This window comes from Phalacrocorax carbo, chromosome 4, assembly GCF_963921805.1.
Source record: "Phalacrocorax carbo chromosome 4, bPhaCar2.1, whole genome shotgun sequence".
Lineage (NCBI taxonomy): Eukaryota > Metazoa > Chordata > Aves > Suliformes > Phalacrocoracidae > Phalacrocorax > Phalacrocorax carbo.
Window position 1 is genome coordinate 36,024,613 of NC_087516.1, and position 19,576 is coordinate 36,044,188.

The 19,576-nt window shown below is 38.2% G+C and overlaps 1 protein-coding gene and 1 pseudogene across 18 annotated transcripts in view; one reads left to right on the forward strand and one right to left on the reverse strand.

Moving 5' to 3' along the window:
• The window catches only part of SORBS2 (sorbin and SH3 domain containing 2), a 247,725-nt gene that overhangs the window by 78,317 nt on the left and 149,832 nt on the right, over positions 1-19,576 (forward strand). The gene's annotated exons all lie outside the window — the stretch shown is intronic.
• LOC104042237 (histone H2B 1/2/3/4/6-like) lies at positions 12,904-13,322 on the reverse strand (annotated as a pseudogene).

Genomic DNA, 19,576 nt, shown 5'->3' on the forward strand with positions numbered 1-19,576 from the left:
AGGGACATTTTCCAGCTCATGATAGAGAACCCAAGTGTACTTAGAAGGTTTACAAGAAGACCTTGATAATAATATGACACAGGACAAATAGGGTATTTTTGCATTGGGAAGGGTGACATCAAGTTCGGGTTGAAGTCTAGAAGTTTTTCAGGTTTCAGTAGAGCCACTGTTTCTATCAAAGAGGTGATTATACATGATCTGAAAGGCTGTAGGTTATGCAAAGTAAGGCTCTTCCTTGGTGAGCAGTGATGTGTATATTACATCAGCTGTCATGCATTTAACATTGCAGTCACTTCAAACATCTTTTTAAGCAGATAACCTTCAAAGGTGACCCTGGACCCATGTGCTATGCTCAAACAGGATACCAACAAAGCAAAAGTAGGCAGGTGAATCCTAAAATGCAGTATCATAGTAGCACGTACAAGGAGTAATAAAACTGAGAGAACAGGATAACCAAAGAAGATAGAATCAAGTGGTGTATCAGGTTTTTTGTATGTTGTTTGTTGAAAATAATCAGCTCTGAGCAAAGGGTGATAAGCATCAAACCACCATGCGGTCTGTGGAGCACAATAACCTTATGAGAGAGCTAGCGAGGGAATGTGTTACCTACCCTCAGCCTATGGATTATTCTCTGTATGCTTACATATATGACCAACCTGTGAGTAACAACACAAATGGCATGTGCCCAGAGAACATGCTCAGATATCGCATTAGGGTACATTGTATAATGTTACCCTGTGGAATGGCTGAATGTCACTTCTGTATTGAAAGGATCAGGTGTTGAATGTAATACACTAATGATGAGTCAAATTGCATCAGATGTGACCTTGGAACAATATTTCTGCTCCAGTGAGGCTGTCTGTGCAAACATGGAAATAAAAGTTGACAATTCCTCCTTGTTTGTAAACTAGAATTTCACAAATATATACTTCGGTATGGTTCCCTGCTACTCTGATATTGATCCTTTCCCATGTCATTCTTTCAGTATTGCATTAAGCATGTTACCCATTGCCAGTTTGTATTTTCTTTACGTATAGCTTCCTAGTTGAGAGATGACTGTGCCATAGATATTTTGTGTCCATTTTTCTTCAAATAGTGTGGCATCTCTTCATGAAAGCACTTTAATAAAAGTTGACCTTTCTGAAATTATGAAACTTCTTAACATTCTAGGGCTAAAACAAAAGTTAGACTTTCAAAGGCACTGATGTAATGGAAAACTTCATGTACGGGAGGGAGAAGGGAGAGAATTAAATACTTAAAAGGGCAGCATGTGTCTTTGAGTAAAAGCATGCTGGATGACTGCATTCTAGATCTGTTCCTGCTTTTGGTTTTTTTGAAGCATGAAATATATTTTTGTGTTCAGATGTATTGTTCCATAACAGTGATACATCATAGTTAACGGTGCTGTAAAGCAGGAAATTCCAAAGACGGAGCCTTTTCTTCTGTTATTTCTAACTTCTTTCCCTAAATAGATTGATTTTTTCATCTTTCTGTACTGAATAAAGATAGTGTTCTGATTCATCCACCCTTAAAAACCTCACCAGCCACCATCAGGGGGTTGAATAGCATAGATGTGGTTCTGTGTTCTTAAGTAACCTGAGTAGCATAGTACACTTTTTTTTTAAGAGTTGATGCTGAAGATCCCAAGCCTCAAAGGACGGCGGGGCAGAAATTCAATGGCAGGAGAAGCAACTCTTCTTACTCTCAATTTTTACTATGATCAAACTATACAGTAAACTGTTTCATTAGCCTTTCAGAAAACACCTGTTAAGTAATGCTGAAGGATAGAATAATGAAAGCTTTACTTATTTTTAGGGTACTTGTCTTGCTTTTTATGTACAAGTCTTGAAGCAGTGCACAACTATTTGATGGGTAACTAATGCTCTCCCTAGTTTAGCAGCAGTTGCTAATTAGCTAGTTTTGTCCGCAAGAATAGTGGTTTTATCTTTGGCTTTTTCAGGACCCAAACAAAAAGGTAGGGACGCATGAGGAAACCCAAGGGAAATGGAATCAGTAACTGAAATTCTCGTGGCCAAAAGTCTAATTCATCAAGGCTTATAAAAACAGGAAAATGCATGGATTTCTAAAGGTTGCGTTTATTTATAGGATCAACAGTTATGCTAATAGGAAATCAGAAGTTGTAACTGAAGGTCAAAATAGGTGGAAGGGTCTTTGTGGTTTTTCAAACAATTTAAAAACAATGGGTCCAGTTCCTTATGATTTTTTTTTTTTTGAGCAGTGTCAGTAGGTCAGGTCCCAGTTCAACTGCAGCAAGACTGAAAGTAGTTGTAATGCTTCCTAAGTGGCTTAGGTTTGGATGGTGTAGCCCATGATGAGAAGGGGTAGGTAGGGACTGTGTCAAGAGCAGGACAGCCATCGAGTGTTGTTCTCACCATGTTGTTTGTAGCCTTGAATGTAAAGCTTCACACCATAGTGTACCTTGAATGTTACCATGGTTTATAAAGCCATGTATTTCTCAGTGGGATAGGCCCAAGTGTGTGAAGCCACAGAAAGCACAATGTACCACCTTGCATAGGCATAGATTTTACTTAAAATCATGTTAGTGGTAAGTGATGAAGGTGCAGAAGATGCAACAAGTTATAATTATTTGTACCTGAGGTAAGAATTTGAAAGATAAATTAGCTAATTAGAAAGATCTGATGAGTGTTCCTGATGAAATAATAGTGAGCTGTCTCTAGATTTAGCAATAAGAAATACCAATGAAAGAACAGAAATGGGGATTTTTGAAATGTAGATTGTAGAAGAGAGATTAGTACCTGAGTTTATCATAGATAGAAAAGTCAGAATGAGTTATGAAAGCAGAGTGGTCAAATTTATATTTTTACTATGAATAATGAGATTAAGCACAGAAGCAAAGTAGACTATACCACACAACCTGTAAAAGTACACATTTCAAGTCCTAACATTTAGGATTAAGACTTTTGGTCTTTTGATTGGAACAAAATCCAAATAGAAGCAAAACATCTCATGGCTGTTTAAAGCAAATCTCATAAACTGTTTTAAATCTGACTAGATAGCCGGTAGGACTGACTCCCTAAAAGCTAATACTTTGCCAAAGTTTAGTTCTAGCAAACGAGAGGGGGGAGGCTGTCCATGATTCAGTTATCTGGATCAATTCTGATATCTGAAAAATATATTAACTTAGAAATTACACATGTACAACAGAGGTCTTTGTGCATATGATTAGTGTTTTTACTATTGAAGTTACTGCAAGGGAAAAAGTAGTGATTCAGGGAAATAGAACAAAGTGTGGGATAAGAGTGTGGGGTAGACAGTTAAACTGGATGCTTGAATGTTGTCTGTCTTTGAATGTTCACTTTCTCTTAATATTAAAAAATTAGACATGATTATAAAACCAAAAATATTTCCATTTTTGAAAATATAATCTGGAATGAGATATTGTTGGCGACAAGCTTTCAAGTGCAAAATGACATTTGTAAGGTACTAAATGCCTGTTTCTCACTGAATTTCATGGTCATTTGAGAACCTCAAGTTCTCTGTTCTGTTATGCAGATAATGAGAGCTTTTGTAGTTCCCTGAACTATGATAAATAAGGATGAATAAATAATTGATATGAGGTGATTACTGATTGGTGAGAATTGTAAAGAATTTTATTCTAGGAAGGTTATTTATCTCTAGCAGAAAGTGTTTTGCTCTCCAGTGAAGTGGCCAGTATGGGCCATCATGAGGGGTGGGTTAATGGATTAGATGGCCCCAGCTTTGGCTTGGCATTTCAGCTGCTGTTTTTAAACATGCAACATCTATGGAGGCTTTGAATTTCAAAGACTGAAGCTTTTGAGGCAAACCTAAACTGTAGTGATTGGCCTAGATGAAGTATATAATAAATAATTTCCTTTTGAACAGAGGTCACACTACTGACTTGTGTGTTTTGTACTTTATGCTTCTTAGAATCTTAAGGAGGTAGTGTCTGATTTAGGCATTAACCCTGTATTTTTTTTCATACTAATAATAAGAATTTTAGTGACAAGCATGCAGTAGCTACTGAAAAGATGCCAGTGGAAAACACTCAGTATGTATCGTTTAAGTCATATATTGATCATGTACATCACACTGCTCCTTCTAGCCGGTTATGCACTTTACACATGTTAATAAGCAGATTCTGACAGAAGCCAACAGTTGATAGCACGATTCATATTTAATTTAATCTCTAGTGAATTTCTAATGAACAGGGAACTCTAAGCAGTGACATTCTCCTCAATAATCAAATTCATGGTAATTGCACTGTTTTTCTTTTTGATAAATCTGTATTTGTTAGGAATCTTGAGGAAATAATAATTTCAGTGTGACTGATGCAATCAAATGGTTTACTCTGAATAAGTAAGACATAAAAGAAGCTAATCAAATCAAGTGCTACTGTATGAGAGCTAAATGAGACACTGACAGGTTTGACAGTAGAATAAGGACCAAACTAAAGACTTTGGTTTGGCATACATGCAGATAATCAGGCAAATCCAAGTCCCTTCTGTAAGGGTCCCTTTATAGATATGGATCACGTAATCTGAGCCTTGCAGATTATCATTCTACTTTTAAACAAGTGCAAGAGAGATTTTTAATTCCTTATTTGCATAGCTGTAGATTTACACGTTCGCACACTTTTGCCAGTGGCATTTGATTCACAGACTACTGATTTATGGTCTTGACCAAAGGCCAGATTCAGGACACACTTTATTATCAGGACTGCAAACTCCACAAAAATTGTTTGGAAGTCTGCATCTGTTCTAGCTAACACAGTACAGCAGAGCATCAGGAGGATGCCTTCCAGCTTGAGCCAATAGTTTTCTTATGAGCAAGGCAAAAATAATTTCAGAGATGTTATGCTAAATTAATGCAGGTGTGAATTTGTTTACTTTTTGTAATATTTAGTGGTGTAATTATCTTAAACATAATTCTCTAAAATCAGTCACTGCTTAGCTGAAAACCACAAATGAAAATAAACACGTCAGTATGACTAAAAGAGCTTCCAAAAGTACAATGGCAAACAGGTATTTCAATATTTCTGTGTAGATGCGTTCCCCTTTCAGTTCTGGCATTCATTCTCTGTATCATTAGCCATTAAAAGAGAAAGGGCAGATGAATTATTTCCTAATGCATGGATAAAAAGAGTGTCATCTGAATTGCTATTTGTAAGGAAACTCTTATGTTTAAATAATTGTTTCTATCAATATTAGGTCAACCTGTCATCAGGCGAAGAAGGGATTGGGGTCAAGTTCTCTTTGCAGTAGGTGCTGAACACAAAAGACGGAAAACACTTGCTTGCAAAGGTAAACTGAAGAGCAGGTTTATTGACAGGTGGCTTTGACCACTACTTGGCCGTGATACCAGTGGTTTCCAGATTTCCTATAGCAGAAATTAAAATTCAAAAGGAGTTTGAGGAATAAGCAAATAATAGCTTTGTAGATAAACTTGGGAAGCGTTCTTGTGTTAAAAGGCTGCTGCTTCCTATGAATGGATGAAACCTATGTAGGAAGGTCTGAGCAGATATTGTCCAAAGTTGTGATGAGAGTTCTGGCAGTTGCAAGAGGAGACAGGAAGATAGTTATGAAGGTGCTTGAAAGGTAAGAGGAAAAAGAACTGCTGCAGTGAGAAGACAAGGAGCCAGTTCTGTGTGGCCACTGTTCTGGGGCAGGGACAGGTAAGATGGCTTCAAAGCAGAAAAACTAGACTGGTCTTGTTGGGTGCATTTTGCATGGATCAGAAGGCGTTGCCTAAGACCGTGGGCCCAGATACTGTAGTGTGATGATAGAGGCCTGAACAATAGCATTCCTGATGGATCCCCCCCAAAAAAATTAGAATTCAAAAATGCTGTGGAGGAATCAGTCCTCTCAGGAAAAACTACAGTACACTGCTTAGGAGAGTGAAGGGGAGGTAGGTGTGAGGGAGAATGCGCCAGGTCCTTGAGGAATTCACATGCTTGAGTGTCCAAGGTATTTTGTGTTTGAGAAAAAGAAAGTCATATTTGCATTCCAGTCAAATTTCTAACCCACACAGTGTGCCCAGGCATCCCACTGATATTTTGTTGATTGTTTTTAGTCTTCATATGTACGCCTCAGAATTCCAATCCCAATTTGCAAATTTGAAAATAAAATTGATCCCCTCCTGTTGCTCTATTCTTTATGTTGCATTTCATTCTTGGGAGACCCAAATGGTCAAGTCTTGGCTGTTCATAAGGACTTTAGATGAAGCTTTAGAGGTTTGCCCCATGTTTTCAAATACATAATTATGTGAATATCCATTATGGAAATGGGATTCTTGCTAGCTGTCCTCCGCCAGCAATGGAATAATGTGATTTAGAGGGTAGGGATCAGGCAGTAGGTGGTTTGGAGGCAAGTACAACACTTTGTAAAAGAAGTTGTAGTGCTCAGTTTAGCTGGCCATTGTAAAAGAGGGAACTTAGTTCTCTGATTCTGAAGTCCGTACCCCAAACCACCTGTGAAACAACTGTTTGCACTCTGAGCTGTCTGCCCTTCCACGATGTCTGCATACTTACTGACAAGTTTCCATTCTAATTCCTGTCCATTGGTTTTGTACAGAATTAGTTTAACCAGGCAAATTGTGTGAAAATGTTAGTGGTATCTTGTGTGTTTTGTGTTATATACACCTGTGTATTAGGACTGCAGATTCTTTGTGGAAGGTCTCCATTTCTCAGTGCATGTGCTTGGTTTTCAAATTATCAGCTGAGCTGGAAGTTTGAAGGTGGCTTGAGTTCAAACATGGCTTAAAAGAATAATTATATGGCAAGTTTTCATGTGTGTAGTCCTCTTGGAAATCTATGTAACTCTACTGTCATTTTCACTATTGTGTAAATTTTAGACTTCTATGGCCTTTATCTTCCAGTACGTTTAGGAACAGTTTCTCTTTATGTTCATTAAAAGTGTGGTCTTATGAACTAATTGCAGATAATGCTATGGAAGTTCCACTTTCAATATCTAAAATTGTAAAAACATTCTAATCATGTATGTAAATTATGTCTTCTAAGAAGAAGCCACTCTTTTTGTTATTGGACTTATCTTCTCTAGTGTTGACACGTGGATAGCTTTTAATGAGGACTTTTTAAAGAGCTAAAAGGATTTTTAGCTCTTCAGTGCCCAAAAGCAAATAGTTTTGTTAATGAACTTTTTTAGGGATAAGTTTGGAACTATACCCTAAGGCCCCTACCCCCTTTTGGTGGGTGCCGTATACAATTGTAGAATGCAAAACTGTGAAATGTAATTTCCTGTTTCTCGTAATCCTAAATTAGTATCTCCTGCTTCAGGTGTTGAAATTAAAAAACAAGTTTAGGCTTGTAAGAATCTAGTCTGAATAAGACTCTTAAAAGCAAGGTCGTGACTTCAAGATAGTTGTTCTTCCGTGACTTACCTCAGACCTGGGTGTATCTAGTGTTCTTTCCAAAGACACATTCTAAACAAGGAACTTAAAGTTGATTTAAATGTTTGTTTGAAAAGGGCAGAGAAGTTTAGTAAAATGAAGCTTAAAAATGAAATTCCTATAGACTATGTTATTTTCAGAAGCTCTTGTTAGACTGTATTCTCCCTTTGAAGTCAATGATAGAAGTCCTCCCTGAATTAATCAAAAATAGTTACAGGAAATTTGTGTGCTTTTAAAATGCCACTGAAAAGGCCTTACTATCCAGCTTTTTACTATTGTAGTTTTAGGTTCAGCCCAAAATGCCTAGTAAATACTTCTTAGAGAATACTGGAAAGATTTAAATAAAAGATGAAAAAAGTGTTGCATTTGTATCTATTTCTGTCACTTGAAATAATGATTTTTTTTTAATTCATATAGGCATTTAAGTCTTAATATCATTAATAAGATCTGTGCTGAAAAGGTTGGCACCATCTCAATGAATCTGCTAACCTTATTTACAGTGTATTTGTTACTGGAAATGGTTTTACATATATATACGCATGTTTTATCATATTTTGTGGATGTCCTGGTAGATACATAATCAGTTCTGCCTCCTAAAATTTGATGAACATCAGAAGCTACTTTGAAATTGTGCTGTGCATTTCAAGCTGGGATCCTACAAATGCTAACCAGACTTGAAAATTGAGGTCAGTGTGGTTTTGGTGTTTTATCATGCTTAACTTCCTGTGCTGTCTTGTCAGACACACCTGAAAGTTTGCACTGTCACTATCTAAATCAAAGTAAGGTATCACCTTAGTTTCATGAAGAGGATGAATCGGGAAATAGAGATACTGGGTTGTCATTACAAAGGCAAGCAATGTTTCAATATTGTATCATAAAAAGATTTCATATGTTGACTTCTTCAGGTATAGATCACATATTGGTTGTTAGCATAGAGCTTTGTTTTGTTTATATTTCAATACTATTTCTGTTTTTAAAGTACTGTAAAAATGGTTTGAAGTACTCAACTTAGGGACAGTTTAGTCTCGGATTTCGACTCATGTTTCTAGTTCATGACAGCAGTCTATTGTTAGCTGATTTTTGTATAAATAACCAAATCTGTACAGATACTATGTAAAACTATTAGTGATTTCTCCCACTCCATTGTACTCTGGTTTCAAACTCCAGTCTTCAGATAACTGTTGATCATATGTCATTTATTTTCATCTGCTCATCAGAGTGCAAAGGCTAAAAAAATTAACATTAAATGCTTTTCTTATATTTTCCTTATGAGGAATTTTTTAAATTGCTATAGAAATCACATCAACGTGAGCTTAAATTGCAAGTCAAAGGGTTCGTAGCAAAAGGCAAGGCAATGCAAGGAGCTTGATGCGGTTTGGTCACTAAATTTGTAATAATTAAACTTCTGCTAAGATATGTCTAATATGTTGACTTCTGATGTTTTTATGTACAACACTGTAATCTGACAACCTTTTTATTTTTACATTATCTTTCAGGAGGTAAGACAGAAAACTGGGATTAATCATTCTGTAAATTTAGTAGATAAATTTTACCTTTCAACTTCTGAATTCTGTTTTTCTATATATGTGAAGCTTTCAAGCCATTTTAGAAGCAGAGGATACCAGAAGCCACTGACTTCATCCTTTAGTTTTCTTAAGTGCAAACGTTCATTAGTCCATTGTTGCTTGTAGTGATCTTTGTCTAAGTGTTAGAATTGAGAACTTCTGTTTTGAACAAGACCAAGCTGATGAAAAATTTAAAAGCCTTGAGGCAAAAAAGGATCTTTCAAGCTTTTATTATTAATAGGTGGATGACTTTGAGAAACAGAGGATGTTCAAGTTCTGAGGAAGTAAACAATTTCTAGGAAGGGAAATCCGCCTTTCTATATGTTTATTTTTCAAAGAGAGGAAATTACCTAATAAGCATAAAAATTCTGGGGTACAAAATAGAATACCTACTTCAAATTATATTACCTTTGACTTCCAGTTCTTACGTATCTTAAGATCTGCCTGAATGTGATTGTGATGTTTTCATTTCTGCTCTATAAGCTTTCTTCTGTATAACTTCAGATGCCTAGGATTTAGGTTTATGGTATGGATACAGGTGCTGCTTCCTTTACCCAATGTGCAAAATACATATAGTCGTATTGTTCTAGCTGTCAGTTTGTTGCTATTTGAGCATATTTTCGAGGCCTTTTCTCTCCACCTTCCTGGTCGGCACTGGTCTTTGTTATATGCACTGAGATCTCTTAAGAGGCCCGATTTTTCATAAGTAGTATACACTGCATCTCTTGAAAAGTGTGTGTAGCCCTTCATTGTGTGTCATACTGGCTACCAAAAATGGAGATAGCAAGGAAATGTCTGAAAACTGTCTTGTGGAAGAATTTTTCTATGCAGGGAAAAAACCTTTGGTGGAAAACATGGCTGTGGTTTTGGATTCTTTATTCATGAATCATGTTCACTGATCAGCAATGAAAGTGTCCTGATGGAGGAGATTTAGAAAATTGCTAAAAATCCTTTAAGTAATGTCACCCATGACAACTTCTGTCTTGTTGTCACTGTACTTGCCACTTAAATGAGGGTCTAGTTTAGTCAGCAGAAAAAATAATTCTGGCCTGCAAATAAGTCAACATAGAGGGATTAACCGGCAATACAGCGGTAACATCCTGTGTTGCCTTAAACACAGCAAACATCAACTTGCCTTTCCAAGGCTTGGAAAAGCATGAATATAGCTCAAGCATTTCAAACTAATAGTTTGTTCTGCAATTAATGGTACTATAGAGAACACAAATAACAAAAACTGTAAAAGAGCTCTCATTGTCACTTAGCTGAAGTAATACATGATAAATGAGTACTACTTTACTGTGCTTCTGTTAACAAGAAGGCAAAACATACAAAAGATCAGTACTGGTTTCCTGAGCCATTCTCCTAGTGGGCTAGGGCTAATTTGGGTATAAAGTATCCACTGGAGGATGTTGGCATTGTGCTATAACCTCACCTTTGGAAGGTGAAGAACTTCCTAAAAGCCGAGCCCTCCTTTCTCTCTGAGCTACTAGTGTGATGAACTGTCAAATCTCTGTGGAAATGTTGACCTTCAGGAATAGAGATATTTGAAGAGGAAGGGGTCAGTTTTCTGTTTTAGGGACTTTCTGTTAATCATGCATGATACATCATACTGCAGAAGAGGACATTGCCCAGGTGATTTGCCATAACCAAAAAACCATGGTTTAGTAGCTTCCAGCTGCTATATCATTCCCTTTCTTTAACATACTTACGTAACTTTTCTGTCCTAAAAGTTACAACAGTCTGTATTTAGATTGTCTGGAAAGCATCAGTTTCAAAAATACTGCAATTGGGGTGTCAAGGTTTTCAAATAAAAAAAGAAAATCAGTTGCAGGTTCTCCAGGGCATGAAACTTGTAAAATTCTAAGCCAAATGTATACAGTTAACAAGATACTGTTGCTTTGGCCTTTCAAGACAATATGAGTGTGCTGCTGTTTAATAACATCTAGCTGTACACATCCAGTGATGGTATTGCTATGACCAATTCCAGGTGAACATATATGTTGAGTCCTTATATTTATCGACTGATCTGTGAGCGTGAAAGAAAACATGAGGCATCTACTGTTTGTGTCTCCCTGGGAATCACCAACAATTTGGCACATATTAAAGCCTTTTTTGGGGTCATGCTCAATTTCATAAAGATTTGAGAGCTTTGATGTTTCTAGCTAAGATACACGTTGATACTGACCACACTCTGATGCCTGGGTTTTCCATTCTGGTTCTTGCAGCCCTAGAGCTTTTGAACTTCTCTGCAGGAATCATACTTTGAGCTGTGTATAATTTATCTGTTGTCTTAATTGTGTAGGCCCAAGTTCAAAAATTAAGTCTGTGCCTGTGAATAGCGTGAAGCCACAAGCTTGACAGGCCGGTTTGAGCTTACTAGAAGTGGAAGGGTGAGAAACAGCTTTACTGTGCACACTGAGCTGATTACAGAGGGGGGCAGGCCCATGGCACCTTTAAAGAAGACAGTGATTCAGCCCTACCCTTCAATAAGGATATTTGTAAATCTGTAAGAGGTTTTGAACTGAGTCCCCATCTAACATAGTACTTTCTTTAAGTCATATTACTTCCTTTAGTATTATCTGTTGGCTAAGCCTCACTGCTAACTGGTATGGTTACCCTGTAGGCCCTCAAACTTGCTGTGCTGTCGGTCTGCAATGCAATATAAAGAAGGTGTATGCTGGCAGTTGGGCAGATCTGGTCCTGCTTTAATTTGTTGTGTATGTTTGGAATTTGAGCTTGATTCAGTAATGTAAATCACCTGAACTCCTACATTTCAGGCTTAAATTACAGGAAAGGACACTTTGATTAGAGCTAGGAAAGACAAAAATGCGAAGGATAACTAAGTATTGGAGCATCCAAAGAAGCTGGGATATCTTTCTTGCTGGATACATTCTGAAACAGGCTGATCAAGTGTCTGGCAGGAATGATACACTTACTGTTGTTTTTGCATGTAGCAGATGAACAAGATGACCTGGAGATCCCTTCTCTTTAATGACACGAGGGATTGTAGGATAATTGACTGAAATTCAGTCTGCTGCTTCTGATATTGCCCAAAGTCAGAATGGTTTGTGACTTACCACAAGCTGACATGGCTTGGTTTGTAGCCAGATCTCTTCACACCCTTCATGAATAACCATCCTGTCATCAAAAAATCCTTCAGAATAAGTCTATAGAAACAACGCATGTGAAGGCATAAGAATGTGTGGTTTGGGGTAAAAACATGTGGTCTTAAAGAGAGTTCAGGTTAACTGCAAGTTCTGCCAGCATGCGGTTCAGATAGAATCATAGAATAGTTTGGGTTGAAAGGGACCTTTAGAGGCCATCTAGTCCAACCCCTGCAGTGAGCAGGGACATCTTCACCTACATCAGGTTGCTCAGAGTCCCGGCCAACCTGTCCATGAATGTTTCCAGGGATGGGGCATCTACCACCTCTTTGGGCAAACCTGTTCCAGTGTTTCACCACCCTCATTGTAAAAAATGTCTTTTTTATATCTAGTCTGAATCTACCCTTCTTTAGTTTAAAACCATTACCCCTTGCCTTATTGTAACAGACCCTCCTAAAAAGTCTGTCCCCATCTTTCTTACAAGCCGCCTTTAAGCATTGAAAGGCTGCAATAATGTCTCCATGGAGTCTTCTCCAGGCTTAACAAACCCAACTTTCTCAGCCTTTCTTCGTAGGGGAGAGGTGTTCCATCCCTCTGGTCATTTTTGTGACCCTCTTCTGGACCTGCTTTGACAGGTCTATGTCTGTCTTGTACTGAGGACTCCAGAGCTGAACACTGGACCTTCCCAGGTGGGTTGTCCCAGGAGAGTGGAGTAGAGGAGCAGAATCACCTCCCTCAACCATCTGGCCGTGCTTCTTTTGATGCAGCCCAGGATACAGTTGGCTTTCTGGGCTGCAAGTGCACATTGCCAGCTCACGTCCAGTTTTTCATCCACCAGTACCCCCAAGTCCTTGGGCGAAAGCAAACTTTAGGTCTTGGAGCTGCTGTATTTGCTTTATAGTCTTGGTGCCCTTGGGCATTGCACACTTGGCCAACTCTCTGGGCAGCTCCTACTGCATGGCAGACTCCACCTCTCAGGAACTAATGGTCAAGCTTTCCGTATGATGTGCCAGACAACATGCTTTTCCAGTTCAATAACATCATTGACAAGGACATTCATGATGCCTCTGGCCTTGGTTAGGATACTGGTCTCCCAGTGCATCTGCTTCAGCCATTTGTATTGATGGATGCAGTAACTCTCCTTTCTGCTGTTCTTACATTGCTTGTAGCCCTCCTCTCAGGTTTTGACGACAGCATTCTTGGAGTTCTTGTTGGGAGCAGGAGCTGGCTTTGTAGGTTCCGGCATTTTGGCAGCACCTTTTCTCACCAATAAGCAACATGAAGGTGGGCAAAGGTGGAGGCAGTGTAGGTACAAATTACTTGAGTCCACTGGTGGCATATACCTGAGTTCTTGAAATGACTACCTTCTTTGCAGCCTGAAGGACTGATAACTGTCATGATTGTGTGAAACTATGAGCAGCAAACTGAGAGCTTGCTGAAGCAATTTTATCTCAATGAGCTTTGGCTGATTTTAGCTGGGTTTATGATTTTAACGTCCTATTTTGCCATTAGATGTAGGAAACCCAAATGCAACCATTGGGTCTTGCTGAAAAACAGATACTGCCTTTGAGATCAGTGTCTTGCTGGGGGGCGGGGGATCAGAAAAATATCAGGCTCTGCCAGTATTAGCTTGTATTCTAAAATACCAAAGTGCTATCTACCCGTAGCTAGAAGCCTTCAAAGCTTTGTACCATTCCCTATGTCTTTAGGTTGTGTTTTCAGTTAAGTCGATTTTAGTAGCAAAATGGATAAACTGACTAAAGGAACATTTAAGGAAACATGATTCGTCTACACTGCCTTTACCTGTTGTTTGACTTCTAGTGAGAGGTTTTGTACTTAGTTGAGGTGACAAATATAATTTCCTTCACTCTGGGGTTCAGTGCCTGAAAGCTTCAGTTGCAGAATGTCTGCTGTCCCCTATCCTCTATGCTACGAGTAGCAGAAAATGTTAAAATTACTTGATTGGTAAAGCTAAGGACTGTTTTTCATATAGGTCCCTTATTTTTTCTTTACTAAATTGGCAGCTTAACAAATTGGCTGAATACCATTGTGTTAATTATTGAGAAGCCTAAATTCCTTTGTGGATTTAGCAATGGATTTGGAATAGAAACTCAGTACAGAGTGTGGAGGTGTAAAGCTGGCCCTGGCCATAATCTGATGGTTTAAGGAAGAGCAGAATGACATTAGTCTTGTGTGCTCTGTTACTTAAATCTTCGCAAAGAGAAAGGAGGGAACGGGGACTTGTGTTTCTTCTGTGAATTTCTTTTCGTTTGCATGGACTGGCTAGCTTGAGACTGAGATGGGCAGCTGTGCACAGGAGCATGCATGCATGGCCTCAGAACCTAGTGATGGCAATTCTCCTTTGAGCAGGGAGCACAGTTTATCCATGGTCAACTGTCGGAAGGTGTATTTCAGAGTATATTGTTCAGGTGTCAATATTTCAGAGTAACTGGAGGACAGGCACTCAAATTTTCCTTTCTCCTAGGTAAATTCTCTTTATTAAGCTAAAAAGAGAGAAACAGCCTCTTGTTCTTTGAGCCAGATGAAGTCTGTAATTACTCTATGAAAGATGGGCCAGCGTCCTCAAAAGACCAGACAGTAGCTTGGTGCTTAGTATTCTGTGTCAGCAAAGTGCAAGATGTGACTGTAAATCCTTCTAGAAATTTAATCCAGCTTTTCAGTATCTGTGGCAGATGTTTTAACAACTATCAGTACAGTTTGTTGTTGTTTTTTTAAATAAAAGATGGTGGAGTAACACCATTTTCCATGTTTTTTTATGAAGAGTGAAAATAACCTGAGAACTGCTTATGGATGTTTGTGCTTCAGATGCAAGGTGGATAAAACACAAGTTTGTATGTGACAGTTGTCACCAAAGTGGTTTCATCAAGATGAGACACTGCTTGCTTGGTCCAGCGGGAGAATTTTGGGTAACTGGGAACTTTAGTGTAAAAGATATACAGACACTTAGGAATCTAGGCATATGTAAAATGGGTATTTTAAAGATTGTCACTTTGGATTTGGGCTCAAAAATCCTTTTGAACATCTAGTTCAACAAATCCAGTCATTTGAGTTGGTAAGTCACAATGAACATTGCAGGTTTAGAGTGCTAGCTTGTTTATATGTCTGAAGTTTAGGCCTTTAGGGCAACCCTGCTCTCTAATACACCCAGCACCCACCCAAAAAAGCCCCCACAATATTACGCAGCAGTTGAACACATTCTAGCAGAAAATGAGTGTGAAAGACAAATAACCTTGTACAAAGTTCTTGAAACAATGGACTAGCAGTGGGTATCAAGACTGAGATAAACAATAAGCTTCTGTTCTCCATTTCCTGAAAAGGCCTTTTCATATTTATTTCCCCATATGTTTTTAACTGTTTACTTTTGGAACAGGGGGAGTTAGTTTTACTAGCAAAATAGTGCTTTTAGCAGTCATATCATTCTCTTGGTCCAGTTTCATACTGATAGCTGGAGTGACTGTAGTTGCTTTTCACATCATTAGGACAGCATTTATATGGTTTGCTGCCAGATATATGAAGTTGGCGTAAGTATTGCAACTGGTTACGGTAGATGACCAAGAAGCTCCAAATATTTAGATAATATGCTTTTAATAGTTGGGGATTTTTAAATGCATGTGATTTCACTTCAGGCTTGATAGTCTCTGTATGTTTTAATGTATTTGGTGCTCAGTTAAAGGTATTGTATTTTTTAAAGGATTCTATATTATATAATGCTGCTGTTAAACATTAAAAAATTATAAACATTTCAATAACTGACAAAACATGGGTTTTGAGTCCTTAGATATCAAACTAAATCTGCAGCAATGAAACTCAGTCCAGTTTTGCCAAAGGTGACTGGCAGAAAATCTGGTACAGGCTGTCTTTCCAGCTTCTATTCAGAAAGCAGACTGATTTTCCAGAAATGTATTGTCCTGATAAAGATCTTGTGGTTTTTTGGTTTTAATATATTAGACCTTGAAGAAGCATAAAGGTCACAAATTTGTAGATACTGACTCTATATCAAAGCCTTTTACATCTTCAGAAACATGTAACCATAAAGACAGTCAGTGACACTTTAACTTTTGTGAAAATTCTCAGAAATATGACGATTCCTGAAAAGCAAATTTTAAGCTGTATAGTGAACTCAACTTACTGTGATGGCAGAGCTGCTTATTTACAAGATGTCTTTCACAAAAATCTGGCTGGGGGTTTGTCTTACATAATTTTTTTTCTATCACCAGACAAAATTTTATTATAGTCAGGATGGGGGAGAGGCAGACCAGACTTATCAAATTCTAAAGTCAAAAATGAGAGCTGAATATAGCTAAAGACAGATGGTGTCTTTTAAAGAGAACGCAGATCTGCTGTTCTCTAGAACAGCAGCAGAGACAACTTTTCATCAAACATCTGCCACTTTGCGCAAACATCAGTTGGTGTTAATGAAGTGAAAGCATGATTCTTCATACTGGGTGTCTTGACCGATGTCTCAAATGTGTGAGTTATCAGTAAAACACTTCTGTAACAAATTCAGAAGGTTCTTGGATACCCTGCTGGATCAGAGATTGCCTGATAACTCTTGGCCTGCTCTTGAGTGCTTTCTGAGGAACACAAGCCAAAAAAAAAACCACCCTGTAATTCTAAGCTTCCTCTTTTCCTCTTTTTGGTCTTCCTTCCCAGTTTCCAAGTTTTTCTAGTGAGTTATGTGGGGGTGAAACACACTTATACCAAACCTGGAGAGAAAAGTGTAGTAACTTTAGTACCTAATTATATTAGTGAGGTGGGCCATCCACCATTAATTGTTTGAAGGAAATGCTGGGAAAAAACTTCAGACAGGTTGGAGCACTTTTTTTTTTAATGTGGGGAGCTATTTTGGGGTATATGGAGATACTGGAGAATGAAACTGCTTATATAGGAAACCAATGTGCTTACAGTGCAGTGGAAAAAAAATTCCATTGTATGGACTTCAACAAACTTCACTCACCCTTGAAAGTTTTTTCAAAGATGAGAGTTCTCTAACCAGAGCTTCAGTATGGGAGTTATAAAGACACAAAGCAGTGATAATTAGTGCGTGCGTCACTTCTGTAGTATTCTCACAGGTTGCAATTCATTGTCTCTGAGGGATGTAGATAATTTCCCGCTTCTTGAAATGTCTATTGTTGTGTGCTGGGACAGATACGTATGTAAGAGCAAGACTGCTTTGTAGCCACTCTGGGAGACTTTTTGAAGTATTTTAACATAATCACCACGGGTAGTTCATTGAGGTAACAGTTTCTTTAGGGTTAGGAAAAAGTGCAAGATCACAGTAACTTGGCTGCCTACGTATTCTTTCTTGCAGTGTTGAGTCCTATGTTCTGAAAGCTTGAATCCATTTATTTTTCAATAAATGATCCACCTTTTTCAATGTGTAGCTCTTATGAACCCGTAGTAGACACTGAAATTCAGAATTTGTTGTTTATGTAGGTTTTTCAATGTTGAAGGTTTTTCAGGAGTTCTTTTTCATATTATGGTGTCATGGTTTTAGTTGGGATAGAGTTAATTTTTTTCACTGCAGCTGGCACAGTGCTGTGCTTTGGACTTAGTATGAGAATAATGTTGATAACACACCAATGTTTTAGTTGTTGCTGAGTAGTGCTTGTACTAGCCAAGGACTTCTCCAGCCTCCCATTCCGGGTGAACAAGAAGCCGGGAGGGGAGGGGGCACAGCTAAGAGAGCTGACCCAAATTGGCCAAAGGTATATTCCATATCATATGACATCATGCCCAGTATATGAACTGGGGGAGTTGGCTGGGGGAAGCAGCGATCGCAGCCTGGGGACCGGCAGCGTTGGTTGGTGGGTGGTAAGCAGTTGCATCGCTTGTTGTTTGGGGTTTTTTTTTCCCCTTCTCCCAAGGTTTTGCCTCTCTTTCTCTCTCGTTATTTTCCTTTTCATATTACTATTATTATTATTTGTTATATTTTAATTATTAAACTGTTCTTATCCCAACCCGTGAGTTTTCTTACTTTGGCCCTTCCAATTCTCTCCCCCATCCCACAGGGGCAGGGGGAGTGAGCAAGCAGCTGTGTGGGGCTTAGTTGTTGACTGGGGCTAAACCATGACAGATAGTCTAGGAAATTTCTGAAGGTACCTTTTTATACATACCCAAATGAAGAAAAATGCTTGTGTATTTGTAGTCATGGTTAAATGTGCTGTCATTGTAATATGATGGTTCTTAAGGTACTGCCACTACGTGAGGCTGAGGTATGCATGATGTCATAGGGCATCAAGATGTATTTTGAAGTAATCTGGCTAGAATGCCAATTGCATTTAATGATAAGGGGGCGGGGGGAGCAGGAACTATTAATATAGAAGAAAGCTGTCTGCAGTGCTTTCCTACCTAAAAGCTTCCTACCTGTTAATAAGTCTGTTAATAATCATATTGTACTTAATGGAAGTTTATTATGACTTCTGATCAGTGCATAGATTTGACCTAGTAAGGATTTAAGAAGTTTTTGTGGTTAATGTGGCCCTGGAAATTTTGGAGTAGGAGAAAGGAGCTAATGTAATTTGTTTTTTATTATTTTCTAAAGAAGTTTTATATATAACAATGAAGCTCTCACTGGTGGGAAATTTATACCAGGTTTCCTATGCTAACGTGTAATTATTGATCCTGATACATTAAGCAGGAGACAAATGGACCATCAATAAATTACTTTTTAGTAGTTTTGTGGTAATTATAAATATCTTGTGTCAGATATGAGTGAAATAGAACAGAAATGTTCAAAGTGAGCTGTTGACTACTTCTATCAAAGAAATGAACCTCAAACCAATTTTCAAGAAACAGACTATTCAGGTACATGTTCTGATCAACTTGTGACAATTGTCACCCTTTCATTCCTGAGCATGTTCATACTGAGCATAGGTGAAGGCTGGTTACAACTCATCTGATGACACCAAACCTAAAATAGTAACACCTAGCTGAACTTCAGAAATTAAACTGCTGTCAGTGGGGATTAATTCTTTGGTTTTATAGGCATATGATACATTTGTCTGAAGACAGGCATCCCTGGCAGTAGGTTCAGTTAATGTGTCCATGTGTTTTTCATTTATTTTACATTATGTAGGAAAAAGCACAAGTAATGGTATATATGATCTGTGTCACTAGGTATTCCATCTTGTCCACAAAAATGGCCACACTTCTTCATAGCTCCCTTGCTTTTCAGCAGTGGAAGCTACTGAAAGCATATCTGAGACATTGAGAAAAGGTTCGTTCTTATATTGAAGATCCTTCAGGATCATATGTGTCCAAGACTTTTGTGAAACTAGCTGAAGTTCAGGGTAAAGCATGGGATTGATAGCTCCCTCCTCTACCTCTGTGGATTTTTTTTTTTTATGTAATCTGGGAAATCTTCATTTTGGAGATGGAAATGGTCATTTCTGTGAATGAACTCTCTTGAGAGACTGAGACACCTCTGCAAATACACAGAGCATGTATTGTGCTTGCATTCTCTAATGTTCAATGCAT